Genomic DNA, 13,892 nt, shown 5'->3' with positions numbered 1-13,892 from the left:
AGAGGACCTTGATTTTGGCCCATTTACGTTGATGGCACCGATCAGTACCACAACTGCCTTTCCATTGTTTTCTGAATGTCCTTAATTGTTCTGAATGTTCCTCAATTGTTCTGAATGTTCCTCAATTATTCTGAATGTTCCTCAAGCAACTGGGACTATCTCCGCCCGAACTTAGATTGTGTAGGTAAACAATTGATAACCTGCCTCAGGGCGTGAATACAGCTGAGCTTGCCTCACTGCATTGTTCAAATTAAACATGCAGTCTGTGAAGCTATCAGAAAATCCATATGGATGCCGCAGGCCCTTTGGCCATGTGTCTGACCGCAGCCATTTTGAGAGGCCCTGGATTTTTAAAACACAGTCATTCCAAGGTTTCTTTAGTAACTCCAATTAATCTTCGGGGGGGGGAACATATGAAATTTTGCGAATCCCTTCACTGGCTGCTGCTGGAAAGTATATAAGCATGGATGTCACATGAAGACGGCTTCAAGCCTTTGCTATGATGCACTCTAATGTTGAATAGCCTGCCAACACTCACTGGCCTAGAAATGACATTGTGCAGCGCCTAGTCTTCACCGGCGGGCTGTCGGACCTCACCGGCTCCATCATAATGAGGTCGGAGGCTCAATATCAGGAGCACCTCCGACCTCACCATTCAGGCACAGAGTTTGCACCAATCCACCTCTGCCCCCCCCCCCAATGCCCACCCCCCCGTGTCCAGGAATGGGTGCCCAAATATCTAGGCCAGTGTCTCACCATCAAGAATTGCCATTTGGGTGAAGTACCGTTAAAAGAAAGCAAGATTTAGTAGTACTCAGTTTATGATCCCACTTCCTTTGAATATTGAAAAAAATAGAACTTGCATTTATATATAGCACCTTTTACAACCTCAGGAAGTCCCAAAGCGCTTTACAGCCAATCTTGAAGTGTAGTCACTGCTGTAATGTCAATGCAGCAATCAATTTGTGCACAGAAAGCTTCCACAAACCGCAATGTGATAATAACCAGGTCATCTGTTTCAGGTGTTGGTTGGGGGGGGTAAATGTTGGTCTGGATACTGGGGAGAACTCCCCTGCTCGTCTTCAAAGCAGTGCTACTGCCTGCACCTGAGAAGGCAGTCAGGGTATCAGCGTAATGTCTTATCAGAAAGACGCCACATCCGACATTGCAGCATTCCCTCAGTTGGAATGGGGCAACCTTCTGACTCAGAGGTGGAAATGCTATCATGGAGCCACAGCTGACAAATGAGTTACCACCACCACGGATTCATAAGTCCGGATGAGTTACTGGCCACGGTTTTCTGCTCCTACCCTCGCCAGGCCGGCCTGTGATTTTCCATGCATTCATTTCTACCGACAGAAAACTGTGGGCTGGCGAGCCCTGGAGCGGGAAACCTCGGGCCGTGAGTTCGGAAGAGGAGGGAGGTAAAATAGGGAAAATTGGGAGGGAAGAATTTCAGGTTTGGCCTGTGAGACTGGGCAACCATACCAAGTAACATTGGAAATCCAGCATTAAAATGGAAAAACAATGTCACAAATTGGACAACAAAAGGGAAATTAAAAACAGCAATAAAATTAAAACAGCATTTCTTCCCCAGCACCCCAAAACCATCTAGGTTATCATATAAACAGCCTGAAGGAGGAATTCATCCCAGAAAAAACTATAAGTTGTACTTAATTTCTCTTTTGGCAGCTGCCACAGCTGCACTTATAATATTACACTGATATTACACTGATATTACACTGACATTATTAAACTGATAATATTAAACTGATAATATTAAACTGATAATATTTAAACTGATAATATTACACTGATAATATTAAACTGATAATATTAAACTGATAATATTACACTGATAATATTAAACTGATAATATCAAACTGATAATATTACACTGATAATATTAAACTGATAATATCAAACTGATAATGTTAAACTGATATTATTATGCTGATAATATTAAACTGATAATATTAAACTGATATTATTATGCTGATAATATTAAACTGATAATATTACACTGATAATATTAAACTGATAATATTTAAACTGATAATATTAAACTGATAATATTATGCTGATAATATTAAACTGATAATATTACACTGATAATATTAAACTGATAATATTAAACTGATATTATTACACTGATAATATTACACTGATAATATTAAACTGATATTATTACACTGATAATATTAAACTGATAATATTACACTGATAATATTAAACTGATAATATTACACTGATAATATTAAACTGATAATATTATACTGATAATATTAAACTGATAATATTACACTGATAATATTAAACTGATAATATTAAACTGATAATATTACACTGATAATATTAAACTGATAATATTACACTGATAATATTATGCTGATAATATTACACTGATAATATTAAACTGATAATATTAAACTGATATTATTACACGATAATATTACACTGATAATATTAAACTGATAATATTAAACTGATAATATTACGCTGATAATATTATGCTGATAATATTAAACTGATAATATTAAACTGATATTATTACACTGATAATATTACACTGATAATATTAAACTGATAATATTAATCTGATAATATTACACTGATAATATTAAACTGATAATATTAAACTGATAATATTAATCTGATAATATTAAACTGATAATATTACACTGATAATATTAAACTGATATTATAACACTGATAATATTAAACTGATAATATTACACTGATAATATTAAACTGATAATATTAAACTGATATTATTACACTGATAATATTATGCTGATAATATTAAACTGATATTATTACACTGATAATATTAAACTGATAATATTACACCGATATTATTACACTGATAATATTAAACTGATAATATTAAACTGATAATATTACATTGATAATATTAAACTGATAATATTAAACTGATAATATTACACTGATAATATTACACTGATAATATTAAACTGATAATATTAAACTGATAATATTAAACTGATATTATAACACTGATAATATTAAACTGATAATATTACACTGATAATATTAAACTGATAATATTAAACTGATATTATTACACTGATAATATTATGCTGATAATATTAAACTGATATTATTACACTGATAATATTAAACTGATAATATTACACTGATAATATTAACTGATAATATTAAACTGATATTATTACACTGATAATATTACACTGATAATATTACACTGATAATATTAAACTGATATTATTACATTGATAATATTAAACTGATAATATTAAACTGATATTATTACACTGATAATATTACACTGATAATATTAAACTGATAATATTATGCTGATAATATTAAACTGATAATATTAAACTGATAATATTAATCTGATAATATTAAACTGATAATATTACACTGGTAATATTAAACTGATATTATAACACTGATAATATTAAACTGATAATATTAAACTGATAATATTAAACTGATATTATTACATTGATAATATTACACTGATAATATTAAACTGATAATATTAAACTGATATTATTACACTGATAATATTATGCTGATAATATTACACTGATAATATTAAACTGATAATATTAAACTGATATTATTACACTGATAATATTACACTGATAATATTTAAACTGATAATATTAAACTGATAATATTATGCTGATAATATTAAACTGATAATATTACACTGATAATATTAAACTGATAATATTAAACTGATATTATTACACTGATAATATTACACTGATAATATTAAACTGATATTATTACACTGATAATATTAAACTGATAATATTTAAACTGATAATATTAAACTGATAATATTATGCTGATAATATTAAACTGATAATATTACACTGATAATATTAAACTGATAATATTAAACTGATATTATTACACTGATAATATTACACTGATAATATTAAACTGATATTATTACACTGATAATATTAAACTGATAATATTACACTGATAATATTAAACTGATAATATTACACTGATAATATTAAACTGATAATATTATACTGATAATATTAAACTGATAATATTACACTGATAATATTAAACTGATAATATTAAACTGATAATATTACACTGATAATATTAAACTGATAATATTACACTGATAATATTATGCTGATAATATTACACTGATAATATTAAACTGATAATATTAAACTGATATTATTACACGATAATATTACACTGATAATATTAAACTGATAATATTAAACTGATAATATTACGCTGATAATATTATGCTGATAATATTAAACTGATAATATTAAACTGATATTATTACACTGATAATATTACACTGATAATATTAAACTGATAATATTAATCTGATAATATTACACTGATAATATTAAACTGATAATATTAAACTGATAATATTAATCTGATAATATTAAACTGATAATATTACACTGATAATATTAAACTGATATTATAACACTGATAATATTAAACTGATAATATTACACTGATAATATTAAACTGATAATATTAAACTGATATTATTACACTGATAATATTATGCTGATAATATTAAACTGATATTATTACACTGATAATATTAAACTGATAATATTACACCGATATTATTACACTGATAATATTAAACTGATAATATTAAACTGATAATATTACATTGATAATATTAAACTGATAATATTAAACTGATAATATTACACTGATAATATTACACTGATAATATTAAACTGATAATATTAAACTGATAATATTAAACTGATATTATAACACTGATAATATTAAACTGATAATATTACACTGATAATATTAAACTGATAATATTAAACTGATATTATTACACTGATAATATTATGCTGATAATATTAAACTGATATTATTACACTGATAATATTAAACTGATAATATTACACTGATAATATTAACTGATAATATTAAACTGATATTATTACACTGATAATATTACACTGATAATATTACACTGATAATATTAAACTGATATTATTACATTGATAATATTAAACTGATAATATTAAACTGATATTATTACACTGATAATATTACACTGATAATATTAAACTGATAATATTATGCTGATAATATTAAACTGATAATATTAAACTGATAATATTAATCTGATAATATTAAACTGATAATATTACACTGGTAATATTAAACTGATATTATAACACTGATAATATTAAACTGATAATATTAAACTGATAATATTAAACTGATATTATTACATTGATAATATTACACTGATAATATTAAACTGATAATATTAAACTGATATTATTACACTGATAATATTATGCTGATAATATTACACTGATAATATTAAACTGATAATATTAAACTGATATTATTACACTGATAATATTACACTGATAATATTAAACTGATAATATTACACTGATAATATTAAACTGATAATATTAAACTGATATTATTACACTGCTAATATTACACTGATAATTTTAAACTGATAATATTAAACTGATAATATTAATCTGATAATATTAAACAGATAATATTAAACTGATAATATTACACTGATAATACACTGATAATATTAAACTGATAATATTAAACTGATATTATTACACTGATAATATTAAACTGATAATATTAAACTGATAATATTATGCTGATAATATTAAACTGATCATATTAAACTGATATTATTACACTGATAATATTACACTGATAATATTAAACTGATAATATTACACTGATAATATAAGAACATAAGAACATAAGAAATAGGAGCAGGAGTAGGCCAATCGGCCCCTCGAGCCTGCTCCGCCATTCAATAAGATCATGGCTGATCTGATCCTAACCGCCAATCTACTATCACAGAACCATCTCCTGAATCTAACAGAATTAGACACACGAAATAGTAGCAGGATCAGGCTACACGGCCCCTGGGCCCGCTCCGCTACCCACAGGGCCATGACCGATCCGAACCTAGACTCATGTCCAAATTCCTGTCCACTCCCCATAACCTTTTATTCCCTTTACTTCTAGGAAACTGTCTATTTCTGTTTTAAATTTATGTAATGATGTAGCTTCTACAGCTTTTTGGGGCAGCATATTCCATGGACCTACCACCCTCTGATTGAAGTAGTTCCTCCTCATCTCAGTTTTGAAACAGCAGCCCCTTATTCTAAGACTATGCCCCCTAGTTCTAGTTTCACCCATTATCGGGAACATCCTCCCCGCATCCACCCGATCCAACCCCTTCACAATCTTATATGTTTCAATAAGATCGCCTCTCATTCTTCTGAACTCCAATGAGTAGAGACCCAATCTACTCAACCTCTACTCATATGTCCACCCCCTCACCCCGGGATTAACCGAGTGAACCTTCTTTGTACTGACTCGAGAGCAAGTATGTCTTTTCTTAAGTATGGACACCAAAACTGTATGCAGTATTCCAGGTGCGGTCTCACCAATACCTTGTACAACTGAAGCAATACCTCCCTATTTTTATATTCTATCCCCCTAGCAATGAAAGCCAACATTCCATTGGCCTTCTTAATCACTTGCTGCACCTGCATACTAACCTTTTGAGTTTCGTGCACCAGGACCCCCAGATCCCTTTGTACTTCAGTACTTTCCAGTTTCTTGCCATTAAGATAATAACTTGCTCCACGATTTTTCCTGCCAAAGTGCATAACCTCATACTTTCCAGTATTGTATTCCATCTGCCAAATCTCTGCCCACTTACTTAGCCTGCCTATGTCCCCTTGCAGGTTTTTTATGTCCTCCTCACTCACTACTTTCCCTCCCATCTTAGTATCATCTGCAAACTTTGATATGTTACACTCGGTCCCCTCCTCCAAATCGTTAATATAGATTGTAAAGAGTTGGGGACCCAGCACTGACCCCTGTGGAACACCATTAGTTACTGATTGCCAGTCCGAGAATGAACCATTTATCCCAACTCTCTGCCTTCTGTTAGATAGCCAATCCTCTATCCATGCCAGAATATTACCCCCAATCCCGTGATTTTTTATCTTAAGCAATAATCTTTTGTGTGGCACCTTGTCAAATGCCTTTTGGAAGTCTAAATACACTACGTCCACTGGTTCCCCTTTATCCACCCTATATGTTACTTCCTCAAAGAACTCCAGCAAATTTGTCAAACATGACTTCCCCTTCATAAAACCATGCTGACTTTGTCCTATTAAATGATGATTATCCAAATGTCCTGTTACTGTCTCCTTAATAATGGACTCCAATATTTTACCTACCACAGATGTTAGGCTAACCGGTCTATAGTTTCCAGCCTTCTGCCTACTGCCCTTTTTAAATAAGGGTGTTACATTAGCAGTTTTCCAGTCTGCCGGGACCTTTGCTGAGTCCAGGGAGTTTTGGAAAATTATTACCAATGCATCCACAATCCCTACCGCCACTTCCCTCAAGACCCTAGGATGTAAGCCATCAGGTCCAGGTGATTTATCCGCCTTGAGTCCCATTATTTTACCGAGTACCACTTCCTTAGTGATTTTGATCGTGTTTAGCTCCTCCCTCCCTATAGCCCCCTGTTCGTCCAGTGTTGGGATATTCTTAGGCCTAGAAATTGGGTTTTGGCTTAGCCAGGGCTTTAGCGCCGGAAGTTAGTGCCGGCGCTAAGTCCCCTGCGCGCGCCAAAAATTCAGTGGCGCCGCGCCCAAACGGCTGCCGGCGCTACTGAAGGGTCTTTGCGGCGGTACATCGGCGCTAACTGCCGTTTCGCGCCGCAATTCCGGCGCTGCGGCACCCGATGCGGTGCGGCAGGCTGGGGACGTGCAGGCCTCCTCCTCCCGTTAAGGAGGAGCTGCCTGCACCCGGCCGCGGCCCGCACAAATCAGCTTAAAAATGAGCCCGGCACCTCAGACAAGTGCCGGGCTTGCATCTGTTCCGGGGGTGGGGGGGGAGAAGTCCGGGGAGGGAGCTGCGGGCAGGCGGCCGGCGGGAAAGTGGCCGGCCGCCGCGGGGCCTTTAATGCGCCGGCGCAAACTGGAGTAAGGCACCTCTGCCAGAACGTTGCTTGCGGCTGCCACGGGCGAGGCGGCCGCAACTCAATTTCGGAGTTCGGGCGGGTTACCACGGCAACCGGGACGCTGCGCACACCGATGACGTCATCGGTGCCGGCGCAGCGCTACCGGTGCAACGCCGATTTAGGGCCCCAGGGAATTTTTAAACTGGCCATAACTCTGGCGCTAGTCCCTCTAGCGCCTCAAAAGCGGCGCTAAGGCTAGTGAATTTCTAGGCCTTAGTGTCCTCTACTGTAAAGACTGATACAAAATATTCATTCAGTGTTTTTGCCATCTCCATATTTCCCACCATTAATTTCCCGGTCTCATCCTCTAAGGGACCAACACTTACTTTAGCCACCCTTTTTCTTTTTATATAACTATAAAAACTCTTACGACCTGTTTTTATATATTTTGCTAATTTACTTTCATAATCTATCTTCCCTTTCTTAATCAATCTTTTTGTTATTTTTTGCTGTCTTTTAAAGTTTTCCCAATCCTCTATCCTCCCACTAGATTTGGCTACCTTATATGCCCTTGTTTTTAGTCGAATACTATCCTTAATTTCTTTACTTAGCCACGGATGGCTGTCTTTTCTTTTACACCCTTTTCTTCTCAGTGGAATATATATTTTTTGGAAGTTGTAAAATAACTCCTTAAATGTACACCACTGATCATGTATCGTCTTACCCTTTAATCTATTTTCCCAATCCACTCTACTCAATTCCGCTCTCATACCTTCATAGTCTCCTTTATTCAAGCTTAGCACGTTTATTTGATAATATTAAACTGATATTATTACACTGATAATATTACACTGATAATATTAAACTGATAATATTACACTGATAATATTAAACTGATAATATTAATCTGATAATATTACACTGATAATATTAATCTGATAATATTACACTGATAATATTACACTGATAATATTACACTGATATTATTAATCTGATAATATTGCACTGATAATATTACACTGATAATATTAAACTGATAATATTAATCTGATAATATTACACTGATAATATTAATCTGATAATATTGCACTGATAATATTACACTGATAATATTACACTGATATTATTAATCTGATAATATTGCACTGATAATATTACACTGATAATATTACACTGATAATATTAAATTGATATTATTACACTGATAATATTACACTGATAAGTATGACCATGGTGGCTACAATACCACACCAGTGATTATTGAATAGGTTGATTCTGAATACTGTAGTTTATTTTTGGCAGGAGTCAGAGCTAAGATTACTTGTCTCCGCCACTTAGAAACATCAGGTTCTCTGTTACTTCCTGACCATAATATTCCTGCCAATAATCCTCCCAATGTACTGACTGACATAAGGTTGCAATTGGTTAATGAAACCCAACAGAACATCGCTGAACTGCACTTTAAACTAAAAGAAAGAAGAAAGAATTTTCATTTCGACAGCACCTTACCCTGACCTCAGGACATCCCAAAGCGTTTTACAGCCAATGGAGTACTTTTGAAGTGTAGTCACTGTTGTAATGTAGGAAATACAGCAGCCAATTGCGCACAGCAAGCTCCCACAAACAGCAATGTGATAATGACCAGATAATCTGTTTTAGGTGTTCATTGAGGGATAAATATTGGCCAGGCCACCAGGGAGAACTCCCCTGCTCTTCTTCAAAATAGTGCCCTGGGATAATTTACATCCACCTGAGAGAGCAAACAGGTTTAATGTCGTATCTGAAAGATGACACCCCCTCAGTACTGTATGGGAGTGTCAAAGGAGGGGGACTTGAACCCATGGACCTTCCTGACTCAGTGGTGAGAGTGCTTCCACTGAGCCACGGCTACTACCTATCCTGACTCTCAAAATAGTTTAGCCTTTAGTTTTGAAATGTCCCGCTCTTGACCCACAACCCACGCTCCACATCCTTCCACCGTAGCAAAGTAACAGCTGTACAAATTTACAGAAAATGGCTGTGGCGTGAACCAGGACGTGCGGCACACTACACAGCGAACTATGGAGTGGTGGGATGCAGGCTCTTCCCCTGTGACTCCCCACCGAGCGAATCCCGAAGACCAGCCGTGCAGTCAAGGGAGATACGGAATGGAGGCCGAAAGGAAAGATCAAGGGGCGAGTCGCCCCAGGCTGCTCCAGTGCACCACCTAGTGCTTGGCTGAAGCGTGGCCAAGGCCCAGTGAAAAAATCGGCGAACTAAAAGCCAGGAAACGCTGTTTGGCAAAGCAGGACCTAAACTAAAGAGTTAAACATGGACGAATGAGGCAAAGGCAATTTTCAAATTGTAAATAAAAGCAACAGGAACAATTATTATCCTAATGCGGCAGCCAGTGAAAACAAGCTACATTGGCACGTTATCATTTAAATGATGTAATTGAGTTATATAATAAACCAGTCATGTAAACTGTAATTAAAGAAAATTGCTAAAGCAATACAAATACTCTTGTACATTAAAGCAGGATCTCTCTCCCCAGCAACTGTCTAAGGCTGACCAAGTCTGTTCGTATTCTTGGTGTCATATTTGATCACGAATTGAGCTTCCGACGTCATATCTGTTCTATCACTAGGACTAACGATTTCCACCTTCGTAATATCACCCACCTTCACCCTTACCTTAACAAGGGTACAGTAGTGTAGTGGTTATATTACTGGACTAGTAATCCAAGAGGCCCGGAATAATATATTCACAGAGACTTGAATTCAAATCCCACTACAGCAGCTGGGGCATTTAAATGCAGTTAATTAAATAAATCTGGAGTTAAAAAGCTAGCATCAGTAATGGTGACCATGAAACTACCATTTTGTCGTAAAATCCCATCTGGTTCACTAATGTCTTTTAGGGAAGGAAATCTGCTGTTCTTACCCGGTCTGGCCTATATGTGACTCCAGACCCACAGCAATGTGGTTGACCCTTAACTGCCCTCTGAAATGGAGACTAGCGAGACACTCAGTTATACCAAACTGCTACGACAACGTCAGCACTGTGGGAGTACCTTCACCACACGGACTGCAGCGGTTCAAGAAGGCGGCTCACCACCACCTTCTCAAGGGGCGATTAGGAATGGGCAATAAATGCCAACCTTGCCAGCGATGCCCACATCCCGTAAATGAATACATTTTAAAAAACTTATCCGCTGCTGAAACCCTCATCCATGCCTTTGTTACCTCTACACTTGACTATTCCAGCACACTCCTGGCCGGCCTCCCTAGTTCTCCATAAACTTGAGGTCATCCAAAACTCTGCCGCCCATGTGCTAATTCGCATCAAGCCCCGCTCACCCATCACCCCCTGTGCTCGCTGACCTACATTGGCTCCCAGTTAAGCAACGCCACGATTTTAAAATTCTCATCCTTGTTTTCAAATCCCTCCATGGCCTCGCCCCTCCCAATCTCTGTAATCTCCTCCAGCCCTGTAATCCCTCTTGACCTCTGCGCTCTGCCTATTCTGGCCTTTTGAACATCCCCAATTTTAAATGCTCCACTATTAGCGGCCGTGCCTTCAGCTGCCAAGGCCCTAAGCTCTGGAATTTCCTCCCTAAACCTCTTCGCCTGTCCACTTCTCTTTCCTCCTTTAAGACGCTCCTTAAAACCTACCTCTTTGGCCAAGCTTTTGGTCATTCCCCTCACTCCTTATGTGGCTCGGTGTCAATTTTTTTTTATAACACTCCTGTGAAGTGCCTTGGGACATTTCTTTCTTTCTTTCTTTCTTTCGTTCTTTCTTTCTTTCTTTCCCCCGACCCTCCCCTCGACCCCATGTCAAGGAGGCATATCTGGGGGGATCCTCAGGCTATCCTGGGGACATCCTAATAAGGCCCCAACAGAACTCTCAGCAGCTGATGGCTAATGTGAGTTCCATTGGAGGCCCAGAAGTTACCCAGAGAAAGGCAATTGATCTTGGAGGAGATTGACTACCTTTTGAAATTTCAGCAATTGCCTGCAGGTTTGTCTTCAGCCTCTGACATCCCTGGGTGGATCAGGTCAGGTGGCCCTGAATCGCCCTTACAGATACAAGTGACTGTGTCCCTGGGACTTGGGATGAAGTCTGCAAGCTTCCCTTAAGGCGGACAGGAGTTCTGCTCCACTGCACTTATTAAGCTCAGTGTAAGCTCGAGGAACAGCACCTCATCTTTCGATTAGGCACTTTACAGCCTTCTGGACTCAACATAGAGTTCAACAATTTCAGATCATAACCTCGGCCCCTATCACATATTTTTTTTATCCACACTTTTTGTTTGTGCCTTTTTTTCTTCCCTCCCACATGGCAGCTGTCTCTCACTCTGCCAGCGCAATTCACACGTCATCTAGAGCCATCCTTTGTTCCTTAACCTGTCCCATTACCATCTCCTCTCGCCTTGAATATCTCTTAATGTCTCTCAATATCGCTTAATCTCCCCTGCTTTCTATCCTATCACTAACCTTCCCTTTTGTTCTTTCATCCCCTCCCCCCTTTCCCAGCCCCTAAACTTGCTTTCCATTTCCTGCTTTTTTCCAGTTCTGACGAAAGGTCTTCGACCTGAAACATTGACTCTGTTTCTCTCTCCACGGATGCTGCCTGGCCTGCTGAGTTTTTCCAGCGTTTCCTGTTGTTATTTCAGATTTCCAGCATCTGCAGTATTTTGCTATTGTATTAGTGTTTTACATAAGAACATAAGAAATAGGAGCAGGAGTAGGCCAATCGGCCCCTCGAGCCTGCTCCGCCATTTAATAAGATCATGGCTGATCTGATCCTAACCGCCAATCTACTATCACAGAACCATCTCCTGAATCTAACAGAATTAGACACACGAAATAGGAGCTGGATCAGGCTACACGGCCCCTGGGCCCGCTCCGCTACCCATAGGGTCATGTCCGATCCGAACCTAGACTCATGTCCAAATTCCTGCCCGCTCCCCGTAACCCTTAATTCCCTTTACTTCTAGGAAACTGTCTATTTCTGTTTTAAATTTATGTAATGATGTAGCTTCTACAGCTTTTTGGGGCAGCATATTCCATGGACCTACCACCCTCTGAGTGAAGTAGTTCCTCCTCATCTCAGTTTTGAAAGAGCAGCCCCTTATTCTAAGACTATGCCCCCTAGTTCTAGTTTCACCCATCATCGGGAACATCCTCCCCGCATCCACCTGATCCAACCCCTTCACAATCTTATATGTTTCAATAAGATCGCCTCTCATTCTTCTGAACTCCAATGAGTAGAGTCCCAATCTACTCAACCTCTCCTCATATGTCCATCCCCTCATCCCCGGGATTAACCGAGTGAACCTTCTTTGTACTGACTCGAGAGCAAGTATGTCTTTTCTTAAGTATGGACACCAAAACTGTATGCAATATTCCAGGTGCGGTCTCACCAATACCTTGTACAAATGAAGCAATACCTCCCTATTTTTATATTCTATCCCCCTAGCAATGAAAGCCAACATTCCATTGGCCTTCTTAATCACTTGCTGCACCTGCATACTAACCTTTTGAGTTTCGTGCACCAGGACCCCCAGATCCCTTTGTACTTCAGTACTTTCCAGTCTCTTGCCATTAAGATAATAGCTTGCTCTACGATTTTTCCTGCCAAAGTGCATAACCTCACGCTTTCCAGTATTGTATTCCATCTGCCAAATCTCTGCCCACTTACTTAGCCTGTCTATGTCCCCTTGCGGGTTTTTTATGTCCTCCTCACTCACTACTTTCCCTCCCATCTTAGTATCATCTGCAAACTTTGATATGTTACACTCGGTCCCCTCCTCCAAATCGTTAATATAGATTGTAAAGAGTTGGGGACCCAGCACCGACCCCTGCGGAACACCACTCGTTACTGATTGCCATTCTGAGAATGAACCATTTAT

This window comes from Somniosus microcephalus, chromosome 24, assembly GCF_052327205.1.
Source record: "Somniosus microcephalus isolate GS21.2 chromosome 24, FLI_Smic_1.0, whole genome shotgun sequence".
Taxonomy (NCBI): Eukaryota; Metazoa; Chordata; class Chondrichthyes; order Squaliformes; family Somniosidae; genus Somniosus; species Somniosus microcephalus.
This window is presented reverse-complemented; position numbering follows the sequence as displayed.